This window comes from Panthera leo, chromosome A3 (assembly GCF_018350215.1).
Source record: "Panthera leo isolate Ple1 chromosome A3, P.leo_Ple1_pat1.1, whole genome shotgun sequence".
In the NCBI taxonomy this organism is placed as follows: domain Eukaryota; kingdom Metazoa; phylum Chordata; class Mammalia; order Carnivora; family Felidae; genus Panthera; species Panthera leo.
The window spans coordinates 28,637,104-28,663,964 of NC_056681.1; the positions used below are offsets into that span (position 1 = coordinate 28,637,104).

A 26,861-nucleotide genomic window follows, 5' to 3' on the forward strand; every position below is an offset into this window, starting at 1 on the left:
AGGCTGCATTTTCTCCCGCCCTCCCCGCGGACAGCCTCCACCACGCGCTAAGGGAAGCCTGTTTCTGCGGTTCCCTTGTTTGCGAGCCCGGCCAGGCCGCCACGACCGCGCCTGCCACTAGGGGGCAGCAGGAGGCTACCTTCCCGGGCAGGAACTGCGGAGAGGTGGAGGTCGGCCCGAGCTGGCTGGCTCCTCCCGAAAGGGCTCGGGCTTTACGTATGAAATATAATAATATCAACAATAACGATAGAAAAAATAAATGGTTTCGATCTGGGACCAAAACTCATCCCCAAACCCCCTCCAGGCACTGGATCATCCATCCAGTTCCCATAGCGTCCCCAGGGGAAGCCTGTGCCTCTGTAGGGGTTGGGGGGCAGGGTTGAGGGTGCGCGGCCGAGAGGCGGGTGGGGAGTGGAGGGAGATGACCTTGCCCTCCACCTGCACCCAGCTGTATAAAACCTGCCGGAGAACTCGCCCTTCAGGCTGCCGAGACCAACAATCCTTACACTCAGGAGATCTGGAGGGTTTGCCATTGACCCCCCCGCCCTCCGCGCGCCCCTGAAAAAGCCCCTTTCAACCTTGAACCTGCTCCACCTCTGTAAACTGAAGACGTGGCTGTAAGGACGAATGAAGGGGTTCATTTGTGCCCTTGACCTAAGGACCTTCTGGGCTGTCTTATCCCCATTTTACAGAAGCTGTGGCTTCATGGGGCAGAGCAACTTGCACCTGGCTGCACACCTGGCAAGTGGCGAGCTGGGTTCGAATCCAGATTTCCCTGGCTCCTGACTCCCAGCTCTTACCGCTTAACTTATCCTGCCTCCGCGGGCCGCCGAGAGGGATTGCACCGGAGAGGTGGCCGCGAAAGAGCGTTGGAAAGGGGCACGAGGCCGCGTTCCCGAGTCCCGTCTGCGTGCCCGGCGCGCACCCCTCAGGGAGGTGCTTTCCCCTGGAGATGGGCCGTGTGACCTTCGCGCCCCCTTGGGACAGGCGAGGAGCGGGAGGCGCCCTGCGTCTCAGCCCTCCCCCCTCCCCCCCTCCCCGAGAATAGCCTAGATGAGCCGGCCGCGGCTTGCTCCCCGCCAGCTGTGCCCGCGGCCCCGCCGCCCCCAGCGGGCCCGAGGAGGGCGCGCGGCTGCGGGGGGCCGGGGCGCACGCTGCGCTCCGCAAACCAGGCCCTTCAGCAAGCGCGCAGTTCTTGTTTGCGTGCACAGGCCTTTGTTCGCGCACCGGGACGGAGACCTCTTTTCCTCGGTCGCTTGGGTCGCGTCTTGAAACACACACGCGCCAGGAACAGAAACGCCGCGCTGCGGCAACCCGCGCTCAGAGCGCGTCTCTGTGCCCGCCCGGCGGGCGGCGGGCGGCGGGGCTGGTCCCTGCGGCCCTTCGCTCCCAGGCGCTACACCCCTGCCTCAGTTTCCCCCTCTGCACCGGGAGGTGGCGTGCATCAGGGCCCAGCCGCCGGCTGGAATTCGGTCTTTGCAAGCGCCGCGCGCGGGAGGCGGCGGGGAGCGGGGCAGACAGGGCTGCCTGTGGGTCGTCTGTGTTTCCAAGACCGTAAACAAGTAAAGGAGAAAACAGACAAGATCATTTGAAATAACACCAAGTGGTAACATAATAGAAGCACAGGTAAGTGTACAGCCTGTGCCAGGCTCCCTTCTGAATGCTGTCGTGTCTGTGTCGGCCCCAAGCTCACAGCAAACCTGAGGGAGAGCATGACCCCCTTTCACAGATGGGAAAATGGAGGCTGAATCGCCTGTTGGAGGGAAATGAGAAGTTGAAGCAGTTGAACGATTTCCCCATTTCCTCGAGCGTCCAGTACGTGGTGGAGACCAGATTCGGACTGCAGGTGACAGCTGGGCTCCAAGTGTGGCCACGTAATCACTCGCACTGTGGCTGTGCGAGGAGGGATGATGACTTCAGAAAGAGAGTGCTGAGGCTAGAGGAGGGCTCTTTCCACAGGGAGGACGGAGAGCGTAAATTGGTGGCTTAGCTCTTCAACCCGCCCCCTAGCCTTCTGATCTCCTGGCCTCTAAGAGATTGCTGGTGACATTCATCAGCCCTTGGTCTCCAACCAAGGTATCAGATCAGCTAAGTCCTCATTTTATAGACAAGGTGACACTGAGGCCCAGACTGAAGGAATGGGTCAGGTGGCTTGTTACCAGTTTCATTTGCTGATGAGCCCCACCAGCATAGGCCTGACCTGGCCCTTAGATCCAGGCAAGGGGGACCCTACCCTTGTCCTCACGGATTAAAGGGCCTCTCTCTGGCCCTCCTCCAGCTGTGTATGACCCCCCCAGGGCCAAGGGGAGATAGCCACCCAAGACTTTATCTCTTTTCTAGACATACTCTGGGTTCCCAGGATTCCTGAAATCCAAAGGTTCCAAGCTGGCTTCCAGGGCCTGTGCAAGCCTCTTGCTGGTATGTTCTCTGGAGGCAGAACACTAGGCCTGGGGGGTAGGCAAAGGGCAGTGTGGAGCATGGGGGTGGAGGGAGCTTGTAAAGGCATGGGGTGTCTACACACATGCATGTGGGGTCTGCACAGAGCGGCCTGGGGCTGGGGATGACAAGGGAAGGGGCCAGCCCTCCCCACTGCCACCATTCTGCACGTCTGGGGGGTCTGAGGTTTCCAAACTGAACCTGGCCTTCCAGGTTGTTGTGAGGTTACTTACATTCATCGAGGAGAAGGATAGAACATGTTAAAAACAATATATTAGCTTGATGTATAATGTTTAAACATTTAGATTTGGGGGGATGGGGGGGAGCCCAGACCCCACCAATATCAGGAGTGGGTCTGGCCTAGCACATAGGAGATATTCAGCGTTTATCAGCCAGATGGATTAATCTCATTTAATTTAATCCTCACACAGACTCTACAAGGGAAGTAGGCATCGTCTGTTTTTTATTGATGAGGAAACAAAGCTCACAGAGATTCAGTGACTGGTCCGATTTTTCACATTAGAAGGTAGCAGAGTTGAGCCTCCAGTCCCAACATATCTGATTCCAAAACCCATCGCAGTTGGCCCCCTGACAAGTTCGTATCCGATTACGGACACATGAAATGTATCATAATGACTTGGGCACGCCCCATGGTCTTTTTGGATATGCACTGTTTGTATTACATGCAAAAGGAGGTAACAGGGCAGGCGTTAATGCTCCAATGAATAATCGTGGGGAAACTGAGGCCATGAGCCACGACCCAAGGTATCATCAAAGCTTAAACAAACAGAGTCTACTTTTCGTGTAGGACAAAATATCCGGAGGCGGCCAGGCCTCCAGATGGTGTAATTGTTACAGCATCCTCAACAAATACCTTCTATCTCATGGTCTGTTCTGGTTACGTATTGGTACCCAGCAGACACTCCCCAAACAATAATCATGTTTATTATTTTCTACAGTTTTGCAGGCCTGAAATTCGGCCAGGGCTCAGCTGGGCGGTCCTTCTGATCCATGGGCGTTGACTAGTCACTTGGCCGCGTTCAGCTGATGATTGGTTTCATCTGGAGGAACAAGATGGTTTGGGAAGACTGCAGTGCTGAGCTCAGCCGGGTCCCTAATTCCTTTCCGTAAGGTCTTAGGGCTTCTCCAGGGGGGGGTCTCTCCAGCAGAGTGGTTTGACCTTTTCCTTGGCAGCCATGGATCCAAGAGACCATGGCAGAATCTGCCAGTTGCCTTAAGGACAAAGTCCGGAATTGGCAGAGCATCATTTCCACTGTATTCTGTTGGTCCAATAAGTCACAGGCCAGCCCAGATTTAAGCGGAGAGGAAGTCCAAACAAACTCTTCCTCTTGAAGGAAGAAGGACCAAAGAATCAGTAGCCATCTTTAATTCATCACATAGTCCAGCATGGCTGTTTGAGAGCCAGTCGTCACATTTCAAATTCCAGCCAGCAAAGAGAAAGAGAGGAGTGAGATATCTATTCTCCTTTTTAAGACATTTTCTAGAAGCCACACAAAACATTTCTCACTGGTAAGAACTCACATGGACATACCTGGGATTCGGAAAGAAAGCAGGGAAGTGTAATCTTCATTCTGGGCTGCCACATGTCCTGCTGAAATTAGGGATTCTGTTGACAAAAGGAGAGAGTGGATATTGAGGAAAAACTAGAAATCTGTCGCACTGTTGGATTTTTTTTTTGCTACCAGTAGCCAAACACATACTTAGCGGACATGTTTCAATTCCATTCTTGTCCCTCCTGCGACATCCTCCACGCTGTCACCAAAATAATAACCTTTCCTTCTTAATTATTTTTTTTTTATGTTCCTAAAAGGTAAATCTTTTAATCATTCCCATGCCAACAGCAAGTTCTGAAGTTTTTTGTGGGGGGGGACCAGGGATTTTAATGCCTAAAATAACAATAAACGCGTAGGCACTTTAACAAGCACCATATGAATATATCTTACTCTGTCCTCACAGTAACCCAATGAGAAAGGATCATATATGAGGAAAGAGAAGCCCCGAGAGGTTAAGTGGCTTGCCCCAGGCCACACAGTGAGTAGGTGCAAGGTGGAGATTCATATCCTCGTCTGTCAGATTCCAGGGATGTGCTGAGGCACCCACACATGTGCAGCCCGGGATCATTTATTGGAAATTTATTGGAAATTACCCTGGAGCATGGACAAGGCCCATGCTTGGAATGTAAGTGCCAGAAGAGGTGAACATAAGCCGTGAGCCTGCAGATGCCCCCTCCTTCCTGCGATCCTTTGGCCGGGGTAGTGGGCATATTTCATTAAACTAAGCTGGCACCAGAAATTCATGTCATTCCACTTTCTTTATACCCTGAATGAACTCTGGACCATGAGTATGAGTAGGAGACTGTAGAACTGGCTACATTGCTAAGCAGTGGTCAGGATACAGGCCCAGTGACCTCCTGGCCTCTGTGGGCCCAGTGCAAGGAGGCGCCTTCCAGCTCTAATCCCAGTTTCTTCTCGCCTTAATTTTACCCAGTTCCAGAACATCCAGTGGCTCCCAAATTCGCTTCAGTTTTGCCCTGCAGGGCGTGGGGAGGATAGAGGAAGGGAAAGGGACAAACCTGGGTTCGAATCCTGATTCCCTTTTGGTGAGTCTCAGTCTTTGCATCCGTTAAATGGGAGGAATAATCCCTGCTCTGCTGACTTACTCAGGCATTAGGGACCACACAGGACAAGGGATAGGAACGGCCTTTGCAGATCAGAGCTGGTGACCTGTGCAGAACGCACTTCAGCAGATTGCATTGTCTCTTTGGAGGGCAGGGAGAGCTGGGGTGGGGCTGGGGGCAGTTTCAGGCAGAGTGCTGCCCCTTCTGGGGGGGCTCCTACCCGCAGCCTCACGGAAGAAGTGGGCCACAGTGGGCAGTTACACATAGATGCGCCCGTCAGGAGACATGATGATTCAGAGCAATGGTTCTGAGTCAAGGGCCAGTCAAACCTGGGTTATAAACCCGGCTCTACCCCTCACTAGCTGAGGGACCCTTGGACAATTCACATAACTCCTTTGTACCTCCATTTTCACGTTCGTCAGGTGGGATTAAAAACACAGCCTGTTGCATTGGCATTTTTGTGGAGAATTGAGTGAGAACGTGCCTTTAAAACACTTAAGGGCAGAAGAACTGTCCGACCAGTAGTAATGACAACGGTGATTACATTTTTAATTACATTTTTGAATGCAACCCTAATTAAATATGTCCTGTAGATGTTTCATTGCCTAGTTTAGTAGTCCTCACCGTAACCCTAAGACGTAGTTAACATTATTATTCTCCACTTAAAGAGGAGGAGATGGGGACATGGTTAGGTTGAAAGCTGCCCAAGGTCACCGTAAGTGGTAGGGGCAGGGTTTGAACCTGAACCCAAACTGCCTGATCCAGAGTCCACCGTGATCAATACCTTACGCGGCTGTTATTACTATCGCCATTGCCACGGTGGCTCTTAGAGTCTGTATCCACTTCCGTAAGTGCCCCAACAGCCGATTGGAGCAGGAGAAGTCACCTGACCCAAAGGCTGCCAAGAGATAGGCTAACCAATGATATAGCCTGGGGCAAAAGCTCCACCCAGCACAGCTGAGGGTGGTTCGACCAAACCAATCAGCATTAACCAAACCAATCGGCACCCATCCGGGCTGCCGGTTGGGGTTTGGGTGGAAGAGGGTTGGGTCAAATGCACAAAAGCTGGAAGACCAGGCCAGGTCGGATGGTGCCAAGACCGTATGAAGGCGCAGGGTTAATGAGGAAGCCCAAACCTCCAGGGAGAGGAGGGAAGAGGGGAGACGGTAGGGGAGGTGGAGGCCCGCAGACACCTGCTGCCTAGGAGGCCGGAGAGTGAGCTCTGTCCTGGGTCCTGAGCCCTGGGTCCTGAATGGTCTCCCGGCGGCTAAACCACCTTCTGTGAGGCGCGCTCAGAATTCCTGCCTTCCAATCCCTGCACGTAGTTTGACAACAGCTCCCGCGGCTCCAGTTAACTTGAGAGTTTCAGCCCTTTTCATCCTAAATCAGGCTGGATCAGCCTTCCTCTTCAACCTCAGGGTAAATGCTAATAATGGGAAGTGGCCAATGGGGAGGGGGCAGTAACCCCCTCCGTGTAAGCCCCAGGCGTGACTCTGGCCTGAGGAGGCCAGAAGACACAGCCTGGCCCGGTGCCTGGCTCACGAGAGGCCCAGGTCTGTGCTTGGTCCACTCCCCTGCCTATGATCAGGCTATCACACACCATCTGGGCGGCGGGACGCCAGGGCAGGCCGCTCCCCTGCACCCCAGGTTCATACGTCCATATGCATTTTGTGTTGCCCACGCACCTCAATTTTAACCTGTTCCAAACACAACTTCCCACCATGCCTCCCCAAAGCATCCCTCCTTGCAGGACTTCCATTTCAGGAAATGCCAAACCTCCCTGTCTAGTTGCTGAGATTAAACACCTTGGCGTCATCCTGACCCCCCTGCTGGTTTCCTACTCCAACATTCTTTCAGCCAACAAATCCCGTTGGCTCTACCCGGCAAACATTTCCAGAAACCGACCACCTCTGTGGTTCCAGAGACATGCTCACCTTGACCACCCCGATCTGGGCCTCGGTCCCCTGTTCCTTGGGATGAACACAGTAGCCTTCTCCAGTTTCTGTGCTCACCTTCTATAATCGTTCTGCGCTCAGCAGCCAGAGGTGTCCCATGAAAACAAAAGCCAGATCTTCCAATCCCTTTTCTCAAAACCCACCAATTACTCCCCCCTCACTTGGGAGAAACAAAGGTCTTTACAGGCCTTCATGGTCTGCCACTCTGGCCTCACCGGTTTCCCACGGCTGCCTCCCTGGCATCACCTGCCAGCCCCGTCCCCCACTCTCCCTCTGCTCCAGCCACACAACATGCTCACTGTTCTTGGAAGGAATGTTCCCACCACTGGGCCTTTGCATGTGCCATTCCCCTCTGCCTCGAATGCTCCTCCCTCTTGGCTCCTCCCTCACCTTCTTTGGGTCACCTTGGCAGAGAGCCCTTCCCTGGGCATCTTACTAATGAGTGCCAGCCGCCCTCATCCACTTCCCTGCTTTATTTATTTTTTTTTCTGTAGCACGAGTGCTACATGTCACAATCCGACTTGCTGCCCGTTGTCCTTTCTGTTGACCATCCATCTCCTGCACTCGACTGTGTGAGCTGCGTGAACCCACAACTTAGAACACGACCCCTGGCATGAAGCAGGCGCTCCGTGAATCTTTGTCGGAAGAACAAAGGAGCACACAAAGTAGGACTTTCTGGAGACACCCTGGCCCAGCTGTCACCCTCCGGGTGTTCCCAGGCTACTCACTCACCTCCTTGATCCTTTTAGGGGTAAGCCCCAAGGCCCTATCCCCAAACAAGAGAACCAAGGAGACAAGTCAAGGAGGGATTAGGACAAATGCGTGGCAATTTCTTTTTGAATATAACTGTTTTTGCCTTAATACAAAAGTGCTGTGTCCCAGCTGTTGGCTCTCCTGTCAAATCACGTTCCAGCCCAAGAACTCGGCGCTGGAGTTCTGTGTTCCAGCCAAGGATCTGCTGTCACGGAATCACTGATGAGCAGCGTGGGCTTTCCAGGAGGCTCCCAGGGAAGCTGGGGCGCCCCACCGGCCTGCAGCACGCACCTTAAACCCCCTCACACCGGAGGGACTCCGTGTTGCTGATTGATGAGGCTGGTACCAGGTAGTGGGGTCGTCGTATGATTCTCTGCACTTTTCCATAGTTTGAACATTTCCCTAAGAGCAGAAATAAAAACGAGGGTGTCTTCTCCGAAGCTCCTCTTCCCGGACACATCCCCAGAGGACTTCCGATCGCCCTTCCCTCTCCACTGTCACCACCCACAACTTCTCTCTTCCCCTCCCTTCTGGTTTGACAAGAGATCAGTTCAGCTCTACTTACTAGCTGCCGCTTGGCCTACTGGAGTCATCTGAGGACACTTAGAAACCTTTGATGCCTTCTGGTCTCCCCACTTCCCAGGATTTGGAACCAAATGGTCTGATGTGGGGGCGCTGGGCACTGGGTGTAGTAAATGCTCCCCAGGCAATTCTGGAATTTTCTCAAGTTGAACAACCATCTTGTCAACCAAGGCCAATTCCTGATTTTCTTTTTCTTTTTCTTTTTTTTTTTTTTTTTTGCTGCGCCCAGGGGCCTCCCGTTAACAGGGGCCAGCTTTCTTGGAAGGCCGTTTAGCAACACCTTTTGTTACCTGAGCCCATCCCTGGGGTCCCAGCACAAGTGACTTAAAGAGTTATTTCTTTCAAACCCAGACAATGTACTTCATTCACCACCAGGGTGCCTGGTGGATGGCGTTCTTTCCATTACCTTATGCAACATGGGTTCACTGTCATCATTTGAAAAGCACAGAAAAGCACACAGGAGCCGACCACAGCTCCACTCTGGCCCAGTGATTCCTGAACAGAAAGGATCCATTGTCACCAAGTCAACTTTAAGGGAGCAGCTAAAAAACACATTCAAAGGGCCCTGATGATAATGAGTATGCTAATATGATTTCCATTGGGTGCCCATGTTACCTCCAAAAACACTGTCTGACCTTCCTCGTGGATTCAAAGCTTCCATTGAAGTCAACGGGGGATTTGGGTTAAAATAACATCAAAGTTTTCACTTAAATGGACGAAACTGGGGAGTTGTGCATTAAGGGTGAGTTTCACATCGGCCCTGACACTGCTGACCTTGAGGGGGAAATGCCTTCCCTGGTAGGTTGTGAGTGGAGCTTTCGGCCAAGCAGCTGTTGCCTTTGGGTGGGTCGAACCAGCAAGCGTTAAATGGGGGTCCCCTTCTCCATGACCAATGAGCTCAGGAGGCCTGGGTTCAAATCCCAGCTCTCTATTCATTAGCCAGATGACCTTAAGCAAGGCAAATCACTTCTCTGGTTGAGCCTCAATGTCCCCATGTGTAAAATAGCACAGAGGAAACATACTTTGCAGGATTGCTTGTGAGAATAAAGTGTCGCTCAGCATATATTTATGAGCTGCTTCCTGGGTGCTGGGGAGCTCTGTCTGGGTGCTGGGGAGATAACTATGAGCAAAACACATGAACTCTGTTCTCACTGGAGCCCCCATTCCGGTGGGAGAGGAGAAAGACACCAAACACAGCCCCAGAAATAATACATAAGCGGTGATAAGTGCTACGGAGAAGGAAAAGTCCCTAGGAAAGGGACAGACCCAAACTCAAATCCCAACTCACCCCTTGCCGGATGTGTAACTCTTGGGAGAGTAATTTTGTCTCCCTGACAATCTTTTTATATGTTCGGTGAGATCCATTGATCATTTCTCTACCCATTGAACAAATATTTATAGGATTCTGTCTTGAGTCAGGCATTCTTGTGCATATTGGAGAGCTGGCAAGGAATAAAACAGACAAAAATCCTTGCCCTTGGAAATTTAAACTCTAGAGGAGAGAAACAGACACAAGATATATATATATATATATATATATATATATATATATATATATGGTAATGAAGGAAAAGGAAAAGCAAGCAAGTAAGGTAAGGGGTGGAGACTTATGGAGAAGGGTGCCTTTTATGTAGGCTGGTCAGGGAAAGACTCTATGGGGAGGCAACATTTATTGTGAGGCCTGAAGGTCTTTGGGGAATTAGCCCTGTGGGCCTCTGAAAGAAGAGTGTTCCTTGGCCAGGGGAGAAAGCAAGGGCAAAGGCCCTGAGGTAGGACCGAGCGTGGCTGTTGGGAGGATTAGAGAGGCAGAGACAAGGTATGTGTAAGCACCTGGCACAGCGCCTGGCTCCTGAGTTAGAGTTCAATAGATCGTGGTTACCGATTGTGCCCCTTTCGCGCAAAATGAGGGATAAGTCGCTGCTTCCCACTCGCATAAACGTTCTTGGCGGTTCTGCAGATTGGTGACCTTTTCCTCTGCTTTTCTTCTCTTGTTCTCTGAGAACCAGCAAATCACCCTCCCCGGGGCCTGCCTCTGTCTCCATTCCGAGCCAACAGGAATGGTGGCCATGTGGCTGTGGTGCTGGGGTGTGTGTGTGTGTGTGTGTGTGTGTGTGTCATGAACGATGGCCATTAAATAATAACGGCCGCATCTTGAATTTCTTTCCTCTCCGTAGCCTTACAAATTAGGCGCCCTGGAAACGCTGTGCCCGTCGCCAAGATGTGCCTCCATCTGGGGTGAAAGGCAACATCTGCTAAACAGCTGCATCTTGTTTAAGGGCTGGTACTTAATTAAATTACTCCGCTCCGGTAGGGGCAGGCGGAGCTGAGCAGGAAGTCACAGGCATGTGTCCCCACCCCTCCCCAAGCTGGCCCAGAACCCCTTTCCCGTGGTGTCCCTCCACGCACCTGGTCGTTGATCCCACCAACCTGGACAGCCACATATTTGCAGGACACTCACTCGTGCTGCCTCCTCACCCTTCCCCGAGCTGCCCCTCCAACATCTCAGACCTTCCAACATCTCAAACACCGACATGTCCTCCACGAGGCCTTTTCCAACATCCCGGGCTCGGTGAATCACGTCCCATGAGCCCGCGGGGTACTTTGCACTGGGACATTCGTTACCGTTACATTGCAGGCTCAGGGACCTGCCGTTCTGTGAGCTCCTTGCGGTCGGGAACCACGTTTAATTCGTCCTTATAAGCCCAGCATTGTGCCTGGCTCTCCATAGACACTTAATAAGTGTTCGGTTAATAAATGGATGGATGAAGGGATGAGGAAGGGAGGGCAGAAAGAAGGGATGGGTGAACAGATGGATCCACCTGCTACCATGTAAATCCATGCCGCTGCCACTCTTTCCGGGGACAAACACCGCAGTCTCTTACTGGCCTTCCAGCTTCCACTCGTGCCCCACCCCCCCATAGTCCGCTGTACTTAGAGCACCCAGGATCTTTTAAATATGGAATTACATTACATCACTCACTGTTTAAAACCTTCCAGTAGCTTCCACGTTCCCAATCCTAGCCGACAAACCCCTGTAGGATCCAGCCCCTTCCTGCCCTTCTGATCTCATCTCATTTTCCTGTCCTCCAATTGCTTTGGGAACCAGCCAAGCTCTCTCGCCCTTTGAATCTGCTGTTCTCTCTACCTGGGACTGTTCTCCCCCCCGGCTGTGAACCTGGCATCCTATCAGTTCTCAGGTGCGGCTTTAATGCTACCCCCTCAGAGAGGCCTCTCTTTACACTCCTCGTCAAAATGTCCACCATTTTGATCCCCAAAGCCAAAGGGGCCAGAGCGAGACATCCAGAGCATTGGCCGCTGGTACAGACCTGCCCCACCCCAGGGCCGGCCACAAGCCACCCCTTCTCCCAAGGGGCTCACTCCTCCTCTCCATCAACTGATGATCCCTCATGAATGGGCTTGCAATTAACCCATCGGAGCAACATTGGACCATTTGTTTACTATGGCACTTAGAGCTGGAATGGCTTGTTGTTTTGACGGTTTCTATTTTCAGCTCCATTTCCTGGGGGTAGCGGGGAGAGGGTAGGCAATGAATCCTGGTCTATTCAAGCAAAAAGATGCTTCAGTGAATCCTAACATTTCAGAATCACAAAATTCTAGAATCATTTCCATGGGAGGCGAGAACAGTAGAAATGTGTAATTTTAGTTAGAGGTTCTTAGAGTCGTGGAATTCTGGAATCGTACACAACGCAGATTAGTATCTTAGTGTCAAACCAGTTTAGCCTCAAAGCCTCAGAGGGATGGGCTCTCAGAGATTCTCGCCTTGCCGAGGTCTCTGCTCCAGTGTCACGCTCCAGAAGCCCTCCTCCGATGACCTTACCTACGAGGAGCGCCTACGCCCACACCCTGTCACTCTCCATTGTTTTACGCGGCTTCATATTTCTTCATCGCACTGCTCACCACCTGACATCCGATGTAGTTCTCTCTGCTTATTTGCTTATTGTCTGTCTCCCCCACATGTTGGATGGAGGTCAGGAACTCTGCTTTGTTCACAGCCTAGCAAGTGCTTCGAAAATAGTGGTTGACGTGCCGTAAAGATTTAAAAAAAAAAAGAGAGAGAAAAGAAAAGGAAAGTCTATTTATCCAACAAATATTTATCGAGTGCCTACTTTGTGTTGACCTCTCAGAGATAACCATGTCCCGGGATGGAAGGTAGGTCTGTTTGCAAGCCAAATCCTATTGGTGGTAGACACCCAGAGAGAGCACCGTGCTGAAAAGGATTCTCAGGGCTCATCCAAGCTCCGTGGGGGAGGGCGATCGATCAGCGATGTCTGGCACGGACCCAGCAAGGGAGAGAGGCAGCTGTCTCCACGATTGGCTCTTATCTTACACTCGACAAACTAAAGTCCAGAAGCCGGTGGGAGGGCACCAGTGTGGGCCCTCCCGGGCTGGCTCCCGAACCTGAGTCTCTCTGGGGCACAGGTTGAATGCCCTGCCCCCTCACCCGGCCCTTTGGCTTTCCCTCCGCCCAGGCCTTCCCGGGAGCGAGGGGCTGCTGGAGTGCCTGGCCTTGAACCCCAGCCTGGGAACCCAATTCTGGAATGCTGCCTGCACACACAAGCCGGTTATTTTTAAAAATCCAAAAAGAAAAGGAAGAAAGAGCAAACTCACTGCTTCGGTCTGTGCACCAGCCCCAGCTGAGAGAATAGAGGCTTGAAAGGAACAAAGAGTTTCCTCAAACACAGCAGATCAAGGGCTTGGCTTATGTGGTAACCGGTGACCGACCACCGCGCTTTGTGACCGAGCCTTCAGAAGGCGCTGGGGCCTTGGTTCCTGCTGCAGTCTGTGGGGGAGGGGGAGCCGGGAACACCCTCCCCACCCCCACCCCACCCAGGTCAGGCTGCTTACAATGACGGGCTCCTAGAACCCTGAGGGTCAGGGCCTCAAAGGCCCTCTCAGAGCCTGTCGTCTGCTACCCTTGGTCAGATGGGCAGACGAAGCCCTGGAGGGGCTCCAGGTCCACACAGGGAGCCGTGGGCCAGGGCACGCGCCTTCTTCCCGCGTCCCCTTTCAGGGAGGTGGAGGCCAGTTAGGTGAATCCAACTGCCCTTGCCTCTTGTACCCACCAGGGCTGCCTGGGAAAGCCTTTTCAGAATCTCTCCCAGCCACTAAAACTTCCTGTTCCCTTCCCTCCGCAGATTTCCCCTTTTGGGGTGCCTGTGGGGGAGGGGTTTTACACCTAGGTCCCCAGGGTCAGCCCTGACTGGTGAGTTCTGAGGTCTACAGAAGGATCGCAGTTGAGCCCTAGACTGCACCATGGGTGACGTCTACCCCCGTTCCTGTGAGGGTAGCGATCTGGGCGCTGTGCCAAGGCCTTTACAGGCGGGTGTCTCACAGCGGGCGGCACAACAGCCCCGCGATTGGGTATCACCGTCCCCCACCATGCAGGTGAGAAAACCAAGGTTCCATAGACGGCATGACGTGTCCAGGGTGACGTGGCGGTGATTGGCAGAGCCGATGCTTGAACTCAGGTCCTTCTGTTGACCTCTGCCCTCTGCCCCCATTCCCCCCGGATGTCAAAGGTCAGCAGGGCTTAACGGGAATCATGGGCCTGAGGCAGGTGCCAGAGGGCCCGGGCTGGGGACGAGGAACTTCCCTCCATCAGATGTCATCCTGCACACGAGCCACGCGTTTGTCCCCAGCACACGCTGGCCTTCAGCCTGAGGGTGGCACAGGCCCATCCGGTCTCCTTGTTCCCACCGCCCCCCCCCCCCCCCCCCCCCCCCGCCGTGTGTCACCATCCACCTGTGTCTCTCTCCCATGGTTCTTCCCTACCCCACCTGTCAGTCAGTGTCAACTCCATTCTGTGGGCCTCTGGCCTCATGGCCTCCTCCAACTCTGCCAGTGTCCCGCTCCCGTGTCTCCTTTCCCTGCCCCCCACCCCACTTACATCTGTGTGCTGCTTTCTGCCCCTGTATTCTGTGTCCCCCCTGATCTTCCGCCTGAGCTTGTGTCTCTGTCACCAGCCTGTCTCTGTAGGGGACACATGTCTCTCCCTTTCTCCCCAGAGCGATTTCTCTCCCTCCCTCCCTGTCTCTGTCTCTCTTCTTCTCTCTGTCTCTGTCTGCCTCCATCTTTGCAGCCTTCCTCCTCTCCTCCCCTCTCCCCTCCCCTCGAGCCTGCGCCTTCTCTCTCACACCCTTCACGCTGACGTGTAATATTCCAGTAAAGCCCAGTTTCGCTGTAAGGGGACAAGGAGGGATTGGTCAGGGATACTCCGAAAGGTGGATCTGGGGCAGGGTCACGTAAAAGGGAACTGAGCCAGCCTTCCTTTCTTCCTCGGAAATGACTGGCTGCTTTCCTGAGAGGCAGACAAGAAAGTCCCTGAATAGGGATTTAAAGCACTAAGCTCTGATTCCTTCTTTTTAATATTTATAAAGAGAGAAAGGGGATAATTTCAGGAAGATCATTTCAAGGCGAAAACCCACATATTTTCAATAGAATTATTCCAAAAGCCCCTTTCCGGCTCATTGGAGTGTATAATTTTGTAAGTTAAAGACACGAGGCCTGGTTTCCAAGTTCCCTAAAATGACGCAGCTAAGTGAGGGCCAGAAAGGAAGTGTAAGATGAGAAGAGGGGGGATGGCACAGAAGAGAGCGACAGGCTTGTTCCAGGGCCCGACGGGCCACACGTGGGCCAAGGGACAGCGGCAGCCCAGCGTCCTGCCTGACCCTTCTCTCCTCTGCCCGTGTTCCTCAACCAACCAGTCAAACTCAAGGTATAACCACCGTCAAATACAATTGTGCCCCCAATCCTGAGACCCCCCCGCCCCCGCAGTCCAGACCCACAGAACCAAATGCCCCCAGGGCAGAGGGCTCACAGGCCCAGAGCCACCACTGTCTTCCTTCCTGCATCTCTGCTGTCCTTGTCTTTCCTCTCAGCCACCCGGTGTCCTGGGCTGGCAAGCCGGGAGTCCTCCCTGGATCCTCCCTCACCCCTGCCACCTCTAGGTGGTTGACAAGGCTGTTGACCACCCCTTCCCTCTGGAGTCTCCTTCCATCCACACTCCCATTGACTAAGCTTGGGCCTCAGCATCCCTGGCCTAGACCACCGACCTGGCCCCGGGGCAAGGGTCAGGGCCGTGGGCCTGTGTACAGGCAGACAGAGCGGACTTCCTGAAGCTCAGCTCTAAGGACAGTCCTCTCTTCCCCAGGAAGAGTCACAGCCCCCCACCATGTCCAGAGTGCAGACAAACCCTCCCACTTCTGCATCCGTGGTCTAGCGACGATCCAACAACTTGATTTCCTCATGTTCACGCTCCCACCACAAACTTTTCACTGCAGCGTGGCCCAAATGAGCCTCTCTTTCGTGTCTACCCCAAAGGAATAAGAAACGTTTTCCTACGTCCAAGCCTTGGCTGAGTCTCCTCTCTCCCCCCGGAAGGCCACCCTGCGGTCTTCACATGTGTAGCTCCAACCCCCCCTCAAAGTTCGTCTCCAATGGCACCCATCTGTGAGGCACGGATCTAATCGCTCATTGCCCTTCTCCGTGCAGTTTCTTTTTCTTTCTCTTTGACCCACGACATTTCACTTTGACCTTGAGATGAGCTGCGAGGCCTGAGGGCAGGTGAACTCTGGGGCTCAGACGTTTCCCCAAACCAAACCAAGCTGGATTCTGTGGTTCTGATGGGTTCCTCAAAATTGTTACCCTGCTGATAATGACTGTTGTCATTGCAAAGATCAATTACTGAGTACTTACTCAGTACTGTGTGCTAGGTGGCCGGTGTCGACAGACACCTACTAAGTGCTTCGTACACGTGATCTCACATAGTTCGTGATGACCCAGTGTTGTGGGGACTTTTGTCACCTCAGTGGTCCACACGAGGGAACTGAGGTTGGGAGAGGGGCAGCAGCCTGTGCAACATCATGCTGTGAGTCAGAGGATCAGGACTCTGGCGAGGCCAGCCCAACGCTGGAATCTTTGTGCTTAACCTCAGGCACACTGAGAATCCTGACATCTCGGTACCAGCAGGAACTGAGCCATGCGGTACCTGACTCAGCCCCACTAAAGAAGACCTACTCACCGTGAGGCCAAAGCCACATTCCCCTCCCTTGGGCCCTTGCTTCCCCATCTTCTCAATGGTCAAGTTCCTGTTTGAAAAGCATGGACCTTTTCACTGCCACCTCCGCCACCCTCAGCCATCACAGCTTGCCCTCTTTTCCCCAGAGAAAAGCACGGCTGGGAGAGGTGGAGCCCAGAACTTCAAAAGAAGCCCACGGGAGCCAAAGCAGTGCCCTTCCACTTCTCGCTCCAGCACCAGACTGGGTTTGGCTTGGCCGGGGCTCTTCCCAGGTCCACCTGTGAAAGCCCTCAGGGACGCTGCCATGGTGACTCCTGCCCAGGGCTGCCTCCTCATTTGCAGACTCTAGCTTCATTTCTCACCAGGGCGTCTACACCAGCCTCCTCACCGGTCTCTCTGCTTCTACTCTAGGCCTCACCCGCACAGCAGCCTTGTCTCATTTTAAACAAACGCACAAAGTCTTTCTAGTTCTTAAAGCCCTCCATGGGTTTCCATTACAATTAGAGTAAAGCCCAAACTGCTCATCCTGGCCCCCCAGGCCCTGTCTTCTCTGACTCCCTGGGCTTCAGGCACATTAGCCTTCTAACAGTGCCCGGGACAAACCAGGTTCTTTCCTGCCTTGGGGCCTTTGTCCTTGCTCTTTTCCTAGTTCCTTTCTTGGATTCTTCCTTCCCCCCTTCTTCAGTTCAAAAATCATCCCTTTCCCAAGGCTTTTCCTCATTCCAATGATCCATAGTAGCTTCTGCCCTGCACACATTCACTCTAGCAATGCAGTTCACTTCCCTGTATTGTGCAGTTGGATATTTGGGCCGTCTCTAGTGTATTGTCCATCAGAGTCAGCAAAATGGCAAACTGGGAAGCTCTAAGCCCCCATCCCTCTCACGGAAGCATCAAAAACAAACACAAAAATCTAGAAACTGGGCTGAACCAATATAAATGCTCTGGAAAAGAGTCAAAGGTTTACAGCAACCAGCTGACCATCCAGTCAAGAAAAGGCCACCCTCAAAACAGCGTAGAAGGTTCGTGGTAGTTACTCTAGCCCTTGTCCCCTCCCCTCCCTGGAAAAACAGTGTTCTTGGGCTGGACAAGGCAGCAATCTAGTTCCCGACTGCCTCCCTCAAATCAGAGTTTGGGAAGCAGATCTTATTTGCAGCATTCTAACCTGATGAGTGCTTCCTGAAGGGATGGTACCTTTTTCATCCAACTTGGATCTCAGGCAGGAAGAAGCAGCAGGCATTGCTTATGAAAACTGCAGGGAGACTATAGATCCACAGATGCCTGGGTCCGTAGATGGTCTATGGTATGTGCCCACCCATAAGATCTTGTGCCAGGCATTTTGATTGGATGTTCGATTGGTTACTATGAGCCTCTGACTGTTTTCCAGGGCCCCTATATTAGTTCAGTGCAGTTTCTAGTTTTTATTTTTGTTTTGTTTTGATGTTTCCGTGGGAGGGATGAGAGCTTGGAGCTCCTATTCCGCCATCTTGCTGCCTATGATGATGAGCAATGGATTTGAGCTGAAGGAAGAAGACAAGACAATTGAAATTATCGAGTCTGGGGGCGCCTGGGTGGCTCAGTCGGTTGAGCGTCCGACTTCGGCTCAGGTCATGATCTCATGGTCTGTGAGTTCGAGCCCCGCGTCGGGCTCTGTGCTGACCGCTCAGAGCCTGGAGCCTGTTTTGGATTCTGTGTCTCCCTCTCTCTCTGACCCTCCCCCGTTCATGCTCTGTCTCTCTCTGTCTCAAAAATAAATAAACGTTAAAAAAAAAAAAAGAAATTATCGAGTCTGAAGAATGGGAAGAAAAAAAGAATGAAGAAAAGTGAACAGAGCTAAAAGACTGTGGATACCATTAAAGGAGCAATATATGGATTATGAGAGTCCCATAAGATGAGGAGAAAAAAGGGGCAGAGAGTTTATTTGAAGAAATGATGGCCAAAACCTCCTAAAATCAATGAAGTATATGTATCTGCAAATCCAAAAGGCTGAACCAACCCCCAAGTAGAATATACGCTGATCCACACCGAGGTGCATTATAATCAAACTGTAAAAAGCCCAAACAGAAGCCAAAATCTTGAAAGCAGCATGAGAGAAGTGACTCATCACATACAAGGGATCCTCAGATACAGTTATCAGCCTATTAGCAGAAATTTTGAAGGCCAGCAGGCAGCGAAGGGATACACTTGTAGTGTTAAAAAACAAAACAAACAAACAAACAAAAAACCTTTCAACTAAGAGTTCTATATCAAAAAGGAAAAAAAAATCTATATTCAGCAAAGTTGTCCTTCAGAAATGAGGTAGAAATTAAGATATTTCAAGATCAGGGATGCCTGGTGGCTCAGTGGGTTGAGCGGCCGACATCAGCTCAGGTCATGATCTCACGGTTTGTGAGTTTGAGCCCTGCGTCGGGCTCTGTGCTGACAGCTCAGAGCCTGGAGCCTGCTTAAGATTCTGTGTGTCCCTCTCTCCCTGCCCCTCCCCCACTCATGCCCTGTCTGTCTCTGTCTCAGAAATAAATAAACATTTTAAAAAATAAAAAAAAAAAAAGAAATTTCAAGATCAACAGAAGTTGAGGGAGTTCACTACCATGAGACCTGCCCTACAAGTTTTGCTAAGGAGAGTCCCTCAGGTTGAAATAAAAAGATACTACACCTCAAAGCTGTAGAAGTAAAGACCTCTAGGAAAGGTAAATAATTGGGCAAATATAAAGCAAATATTATTATAATTTTGGTTTGTGACTCCATTTTTTATTTTTGTTTTTTTGTGACTCCATTTTTAAAATTTTCTACAAGGTTTAAAAAACACACAAATAAAACATTCTTATAAATCTCTGTGAGGGGGTATGTAATGTATAAACATGTAATTTGTGACATCAGTACCATAGCTGTATTGGAATAGAGTTTTTGTATGCAATTGAAATTAAGTTGGTATGAACTCAATTAGATGGTTATAACTTCAGGATGTTCTACATAATCCCCATGACAACCATTAGCAGATTTATATTTTATAGGCATTTCTATAGATATCATAAATATCTATAGAATATACACAAAAGGAAATGAGAAGGGAATCGAAATGTGTCATTACAAAAAAATCCACTGAACACAAAAAAGGAAATAATGGAGAAAATGAGGGACAAAAAGCCTATACCATACACAGAAAACAATAAAATGACAAAAGTAACTTCTTCCTTTGCAGTGATTACTTTAAATAAAAATGGATTAAACTCTCCAATCAAAGAGCATAAATAGACAGAGTGAATTTAAAAAAACAGGGGCGCTTGGGTGGCTCAGCAGGTTGAGCATCCAACTTCGGCCAGGTCATGATCTTTCATTCTTGGGTTCAAGTCCCACATCAGGCTCTGTGCTGACAGCTTGGAGCCTGGAGCCTTCTTCAGATTCTATGTCTCTTTCTCTCTCTATTCCTCCCCCGCTCACACTCTGTCTCTCTCTCAAAAATGAATAAGCATTAAAAAAAAATTTAATAAAAAAAATATATCCTAGGCTGTTACAAAAGACTCCCATTGGATCCAAAAACACAAATGGGTCCAAAATGAATGGATGGAAAAAGATACGCAATTCAAATAGTAACCAAAAGAGGGCTGGGGCAGCTGTACTAATATCAGACAAAATAGACATTAGGCCAAATGCTGTTACAAGAGACAAAGAAGGACATTATATATCGATAAAAGTGTTGACTCGACAAGAGACTATAACAATAATAAATGTATATGTAGCAAACAGCAGGGCTCTAATGCGTTGCCTGTTACGCGCCCTGAATGTTAGTTCCATGCAAGCAAGAACTGGATCTGGGTTTCTCACTGCTTTACTCCAGTGCCAGGCACTGCTTTCCATTCTCACTGCTCCCTGCATGTGATCAGCAGCAAAGCAGACCAAGTAGGATCTAGGAATTGTTACCAACCCTCAGGCAGGGGTGTTGGCCACTGGCTGTCCTCAGCTCTCCCAGTTGCCTCCTCCCACCCCCATCTCAGGAGTCTAAGATTCTTCTCCTCCCTCCCCCCTCCCAGATTATGGCCAATCGTGAAGGTGAAAAGGAAAGTGTTTAGAATCTCCCCAGCCAAGCCAGAAGCCAAGGACTTGTGGCCACACAGCAAGAAATCCATTGGAGTTCAACCAGTCTGACTGGTTTATGGTACCTATGCAGACATTGAGGCCCAGTGAGGGCAGAGGGCCAGCTGAAGGTCATACAGTGACCTAATGGCAGACCTGGTATTCAGACTCAAGTCTGCTGACTGCTCACACAGGCTCTTTCTGTAAGTTGCCCAGGGAACTGCCCCAGGAACTGCCCCAGGAACTGCCCCAGGAACTGCCCATAACATGGCCAGTTCTCTAAATTCTCCATTCCCTCCCCACTTTTCCTTTCACCCTTCCCTTTCTTCTCTGTTTCTGCAAGACATTCTGTACTCTCCATCCCCACAGCACACAAGGCCACTGATGGTCTTTTCTAGATGTAAGAGTTATATCACCTTATTTGACCCCCAGGATGACCCAGGAAAGAAGTGCGTTTTTAAGACTCGCTTTACAGATTAGATAAACAAAGCCATGTGATAGGAAGAGGTGAGCCAATGAATGTGGGGCTAGAACCTTGCCCAGCCTTTTGACGCCAGGTGTCAAGGCCGGGTCTGCTTTCTCAGATGACCTTGTAGGTATCAAGAGACTTGTTTCAGCAAAAACCATCAGGCTCACTTCCTAGGGAAGAAGCCTTCTAGGCACAAGGGCTCCTGGCTCCCTTAATCCTATGGATCCCCTCTTTCATCTCAGCATGACCGTGGGTATGGATGTTATTCTCCAAACTGGAGTATGTGGAGAGGTGGGGGCCCAGACTCCAGACTGGAGGCAAGGGCCAGGGTGTGGAGTGTGGCCAGATCTCAACAAACTCAGCACACTTGTGCATTGATAGATACTGAGCTCAACGCTTTGCAGATGTGATCTCAAGTTCATGCCCACCAGGCCCAACAAACTCCAAGCCCTCACTCCCACTTTGCAGGGGAGGACACACGTTCGTTCAGAGGAGGAAGGGGCTTCTAGTACAAGAGTACTCGCAGCTAGTAGCTGGTCTGTGGGACGTGTGCTTAACCCCTTCAGTGCCTTAGATCATGGGTCACGGGGTGTGTGAAAACCCTGGAAATGTATGGAACAGAGTCTGCGTGAGCCTGTGGATTTTCCCAGGTCACCTTGATATCTTGTGATTTCTCTTGTCAGGAGTAAGGAGCAGTGAAGGTTGGCCAGGATATTTTTGCTCAGATCACTTGTCTAAGGCCTACTTCTAAAGGGGCCTGACCCACAGGGGGAAGGGGCAGAGCTGTGAGATGAGGCAGGTCTGGCCAAAGCCTGGTGGGGGAGGGATGGCTCAGAACTCAGCAGTTCCTCCCTTCGGTCAGTGGTGGGGAACCCAGGACTGTGGTCAGTGGTGGGGTCTGGAGAGGGCTGGGCGTGGGGGGAGTGGGGAGTGTTTCAGGGGGGCGGGGACAGGGACCATGCTTCATCCTTGGATTGGGGAGGGATGGGACGCCTGTGCCTTCAGGAAGACAGTGAGCAGTTGGCAGGAGGCCCTTCGTTCTGGCTGCTGGGAGTTTCTCTCACCCTGGTCACTTGATTCTCTTACTTTTCCTGTCAGTGAGGAAGCTGTTTACTCCCAGAAAGTCATTTATTCCCGATAAGATCAAGCTCATTGTTAACTAGAATTCTCACTTCCTGCCCGGGAGGAGGGAAAGGCTAAGTTTCCAACACTCAGAGCCCCATAAACATTCAATGTGAAGGAGGCTTTAGAGAACACACTGTTCAACAGCCGTTGTCTTAACAATGGGGAAACTGAGGCCCCAAGAGAGAAAGAATCAGGGAAAGGGTCAGGTTGCATCTGAGCCCTAATCCAGCCTCCTGAGATTCCCAGGCCAGGGATCACTCTGCCCCCATCTAAGCACCCAACAATTCCACGAGCTGGCTTTGGATTTTAAGATTCAACGTGCCATCCTAAGAAAACATGCTAACGAAACAGTGAGACACAATATTTTATTGTAACACTCTAATATAGTCTTATAACAGAACACTCAAATATAACATTCTGACACAGCTTAATATTCTAATTGAACATTTTAGGACAGTTCTAACCCACATTCTAATCAATGCTCCAAAGCAACACAGTACTCTAACACATAACATTACATAACGTCCTGCTACAATATTATAAGACATTGTAACACAACATTCTAATCTAAGCTGCTAAGATGGTATGACATTTCTATATTATTTGAACACAATTCTAATGCAACGTTTTAGAATAACTTTCTAAGTTATTACTCTAATACCGAGGACTCTGAGATTCTAAGCCTCTGAATTCCACTGGATAAGGTGACAAGAGCCCCAGGCATGCCGATCAGTGCTCGCGGCCCCCCACATCTGGCCGTGCCCAGCCTGTCTCTGATCTACAAAGGCCAGGGCACTCCCCTGCTCTGGGGGCCCCCAAGACCCAGGTCAGATGGACTCAGCTTTCGAGCCTCATGGAGGATACTTCTTGAGACATGGGGTGGGGCTCCTTGGCCTCTGGTGGCTATCTCTCCCTACCCTCCCGTCCCTAGGCCCCATGCTTCTGTGGGCTGGGCTGTGCTGGGGGCGGGGGGTGAGGGAAAAGGAAGAAGAGTTGGTTTTGATCCCATTGCGAGCACACTGGGACAGATGAGGACAATCCCAATATTTGGATCAGGCTATTCTTACCACCTTCTACTAGGGTTACTAGGGCCAGGGGTAAGAGAATCTGCCAAGAAACCACAGCCAGGAAGAGGAAGAGAGTCAGGACCTCAAAACAGCATTCACTCTGTCAGGCCTGGGGAATCAGGCTACTGGAGCTTACCCATCAGTAAGAGCAATAGCTTTAGAACTTTTGCTTGGCCAAGGATTCATCAGTCCAGCTAGAGTCTTACCTTGGCCACTCCCTTCCCTCAGGCTTCCCATGATTCATTCCCTCGCTTTTTTTTTGGGTCTCTCCTGCTCTAGTGTCACCTCCCCAGTAGCTCTCTCTGACCAAGTTGTCTTAAACAGCAACCCCATCATGTCTGATGAATAGTAGGTGCTCAGTAAGTATCTGTTGAATGAACACATTCAACCGGATGTTTCCATTAAAAAATTTTTTCCACACAGCAAACATTTGAAACAGTATGAAAGGAAGAGTGAATTTCCTGCTTCCCTAGGCTAAGTGGAGTCTTAAAGGCAGGGCACCATTACTCTGTCCCCCTTCCCCTCAAAAAGGACATGGCATTTCCTACAGAGACACAGCACGTGCAAAGACCTGGAGGTGTGACCTAGCATTAGTCTCTGGTTCTCGCGATATTTCTCTCTTGGCGATTCTGTTACCATCTCTCGAGCTGTCAGCCGGGGCCACTCATAACATTGCTGGTCTCCTCTCAGAATACCTCAACTCCCCAGGGGTTCAGATTCTCCAAATTTCCTTCAAGCCTCCCTTTCTTCTTCAGCCAATAGGAATGGTTATCCTGCCTCCTTAGAGAGGGTTGGGGGGTGGCAGTCTGTGCATAGAATGAGGTCATGGATGTAAAGTGATATATAAACCGTGACATACTGTGCATCGTAATGACTGAGGGCCCTCTCTGTGCCAGGCATGTGCCTTATTCTTTAGAGATGCCATTGCATTGAATCTACACAATAGCTGGAGGGTGAATTACTCTTGTGCCATTTTGCGGAGGGCGAACAGAGAGGTGGGGTGAATTGCCCAAGGTCACCGAGCTGGAGCCAAACCCAAGAAGTCTGCTCATGTCCAAAGGTTGTGGAAGCTCCAGGGCCGCTGATCCCTCGAGTACCAGGTCTGTAGGATATGAGAATTCCCAATTCCATGAGTACCAGGTGGCCATGACAGAGCAGACGGTCCGGCTTCATAATTTATTTCACTCCCACCCAATTGTTTGCCAAAGGGAGGGGTGGGGGGTGGCTGGTGGCTAGGAGCCTGGGCTGCCCAGTCACGGGGTGGACTTGTCTGATGGCCAGCCAATCCCGGCTGCCGGAGCTGGTGTTGGAAAGGCCCTGGCCCCATCTTGCTGGGACACTCTATCTTTGTCCCTGGACACAAAAGGGGCCTTGTCTTGGCCCGGCAACGCTTATTCCACATGCTCCCGACCGCCCCAGCCCCTCTGCCTCAAGAAAGGCCCACTTTGTCGAATCAAAAGACTAACTTGTTTCTTTTTCATCGAAACGTGTTGACTGACCTGGTTGATTTATCTTGGGAAAGTGGTGGGCGAGGGAGGGGAGTGAGGTGACAGAGACCAGCAAAATCCAGAAGGCCATGCAGTCGAGCCTGACTTGGGGGTAGGCAGCCAACGTTTACCTGAGACAGAGGCATAGTTGCATACTGAATCTGATCTCAGGGAGTCAGGACAGTCCCGCAACCTCACTGGTTGCAAAAATTCCACCATTTGCTATTCATTTATTTGACTTCAACCTTTGAAGGCAGCTAAAAATGAAAACTTCCTTTGAATGTGAGTGCTCTGCTAATTGCACCTGAGCATGAATTAGTTTTCCTGAAAACAGGGGTGAGTCAGTAGCAAGAGAGAGCAAACATTAGAGAGGAGCCACAAGGAGCTGAGGAGGAGGCCTAGGAGAATGGAGGAAGGTACTACTCACAGATGATGTGGGATTAAGTGAGGAAATATACATAGACTTTTTTTCTTTTGTAAGTTTCCCCCAAGATTAGTCCTTCCCTATCCACATCCACCAAGCCCTATTGCTTGGAGTTTTCATCCATCCATCCATCCATCCATCCATCCATCTGTCCATCCATGCATCCATGCATGCATGCATCCATCCATCCATGCTTCCATCCATCTGTCCCATCCATCTGTCTTTCCATCCATGTACCCATGCACCCATGCATCCATGCATCCACCCATGCATCCATGCATTCATCTATCCATCCATGCATGCACCCAGGCATGCATGCATGTATTCATCCATGCATCCGTCCATGCATCCATCCATCCATCCATCCATCTGTCCATCCATGCATCCATCCATGCATCCATCCATTCATCCATCCATCCATTTATCCATCCATCCATCCGTCAGTCCATCTGTCCATCCATTCATCCATCCATGCATCCATCCATTCATCCATCCATTCATCCATCCAGCCATCCAGCCATCTGTCCATCCATCCATCCATCCATGCACCCATCCATCCATCCATCCATCCATGCATCCATCCATTCATCCATCCATCCATCCATGCATGCATACATGCATCCATCCAAGAAACATTTGTTAAGCATCTACTGTATGCCAGAGATTCTTTTAGGCACTGGGGCCACAATGGAGAATAAGACCCCTGCTTTCAGAAAGCGTCCACTGTTGTGGGGGCTCCCACTGATCAACAAATAAGCAGATGAGCTAACAGGGTAACTGGGTAAAGCCATGTGCTATGAGGAAATAAGGCAGGGTGGCAGAGCAGAGGTTGGCTGGGGGGGGGGGGGGTGGGCTGTCTGAGGGGGGATGTTTGCCCTGAGATGGGGAAGAAGGAAGGAACCAGCCATGGGGACCCTGGGGGACAAGTGTGCAAGTCAGAGGGAACAGCATACAGGAAGGCTCTGAGGTGGGACCAGTTTGGAATCTTCCAGATACACTGAGGAGGCCAACATGATTAGAACCAAGCATGTGAGTGGGAGAGTGGCAAGGAGTACAGATCCATAGGGCTCGTGGATCCTCAGTGATGCCTTGGACTTTTATTTTGAGTGAGATAGGAAACTGGAAGAGTGTGCACGTGGGTAACATGATCTAATTTTTATTTTCTAAAACGCTCTTCTGGGTGCTGTGTGAAAAATGATAGTCTCCTGCAGCCATTCAGGTGAGAGCTCCCAGGGGCTGGGCCTGTGGGATGGGGCCGGGGGGGGGGGGGAGTGAACAGAAGTGAAATATATTTTTTAGAGCTAGGACACAGACAATGAATGAATGAATGAATGAACCCTTGAGGTGGGAGCTAGCAAGTGTAGATTCTGATTCCTATTCTGTCACTGAGAACCAGTGTGTCCCTAGGGAAGCCCCCACCGCTCTTGGGGCCCTAGTTTCCCCATTTACAAAGTGAGGAACAGGCAGCTTTGAGTTCCTGAGCCCCTGACACTCTCAGGGGCGGGGACTGTGATCCAGTTACTAATCCAGTCAGGCCTGGCTGGCCCGAGGGCAGCTGCAGAAACCTGGTGTTGATGTAGTGATTCACGCTTGGTCCTTCTGGCTGTGGGCAGAAACTGGGACAGCCGGGGGCCAGAGACTTGCCCGCAGGCTTGGAAAAGCCTGGCAGGATGCCACCACTCAGCTTGGGGGGAGGGAGCCAGGCTGCCAGCACTGGGCTTCCTGATCCCCTCTGGGGACTGATGTCGCAGCCACTGGAGCCACCAAGCGTTCCCCCTCAGCCCAAACTTGACTCTGCCCCACCTCTGTGGGCGAACGG

The 26,861-nt window shown here is 51.2% G+C and overlaps 2 long non-coding RNA genes across 5 annotated transcripts; one reads left to right on the top strand and one right to left on the bottom strand.

The window, feature by feature from the left end:
* Window positions 1-1,282: 1,282 nt before the first annotated feature.
* Window positions 1,283-5,019, top strand: LOC122215727. The gene is made up of 5 exons (XR_006200509.1): window positions 1,283-1,626; window positions 1,730-1,846; window positions 2,341-2,418; window positions 3,396-3,563; window positions 4,531-5,019. It is a non-coding gene; the product is annotated as an uncharacterized LOC122215727 (long non-coding RNA).
* On the bottom strand, window positions 2,883-14,407 carry LOC122215728. 4 transcript variants are annotated; one of them, XR_006200511.1, is made up of 5 exons: window positions 12,994-14,407; window positions 8,771-8,859; window positions 8,074-8,184; window positions 3,989-4,063; window positions 2,883-3,847 (listed from the first exon to the last, which is right to left on the bottom strand). It is a non-coding gene; the product is annotated as an uncharacterized LOC122215728 (long non-coding RNA). The 4 variants fall into 4 exon arrangements; XR_006200512.1 differs by lacking the exon at window positions 12,994-14,407 and adding an exon at window positions 9,653-9,856; XR_006200510.1 differs by lacking the exon at window positions 8,771-8,859.
* Between the last annotated feature and the right edge of the window lie 12,454 nt (window positions 14,408-26,861).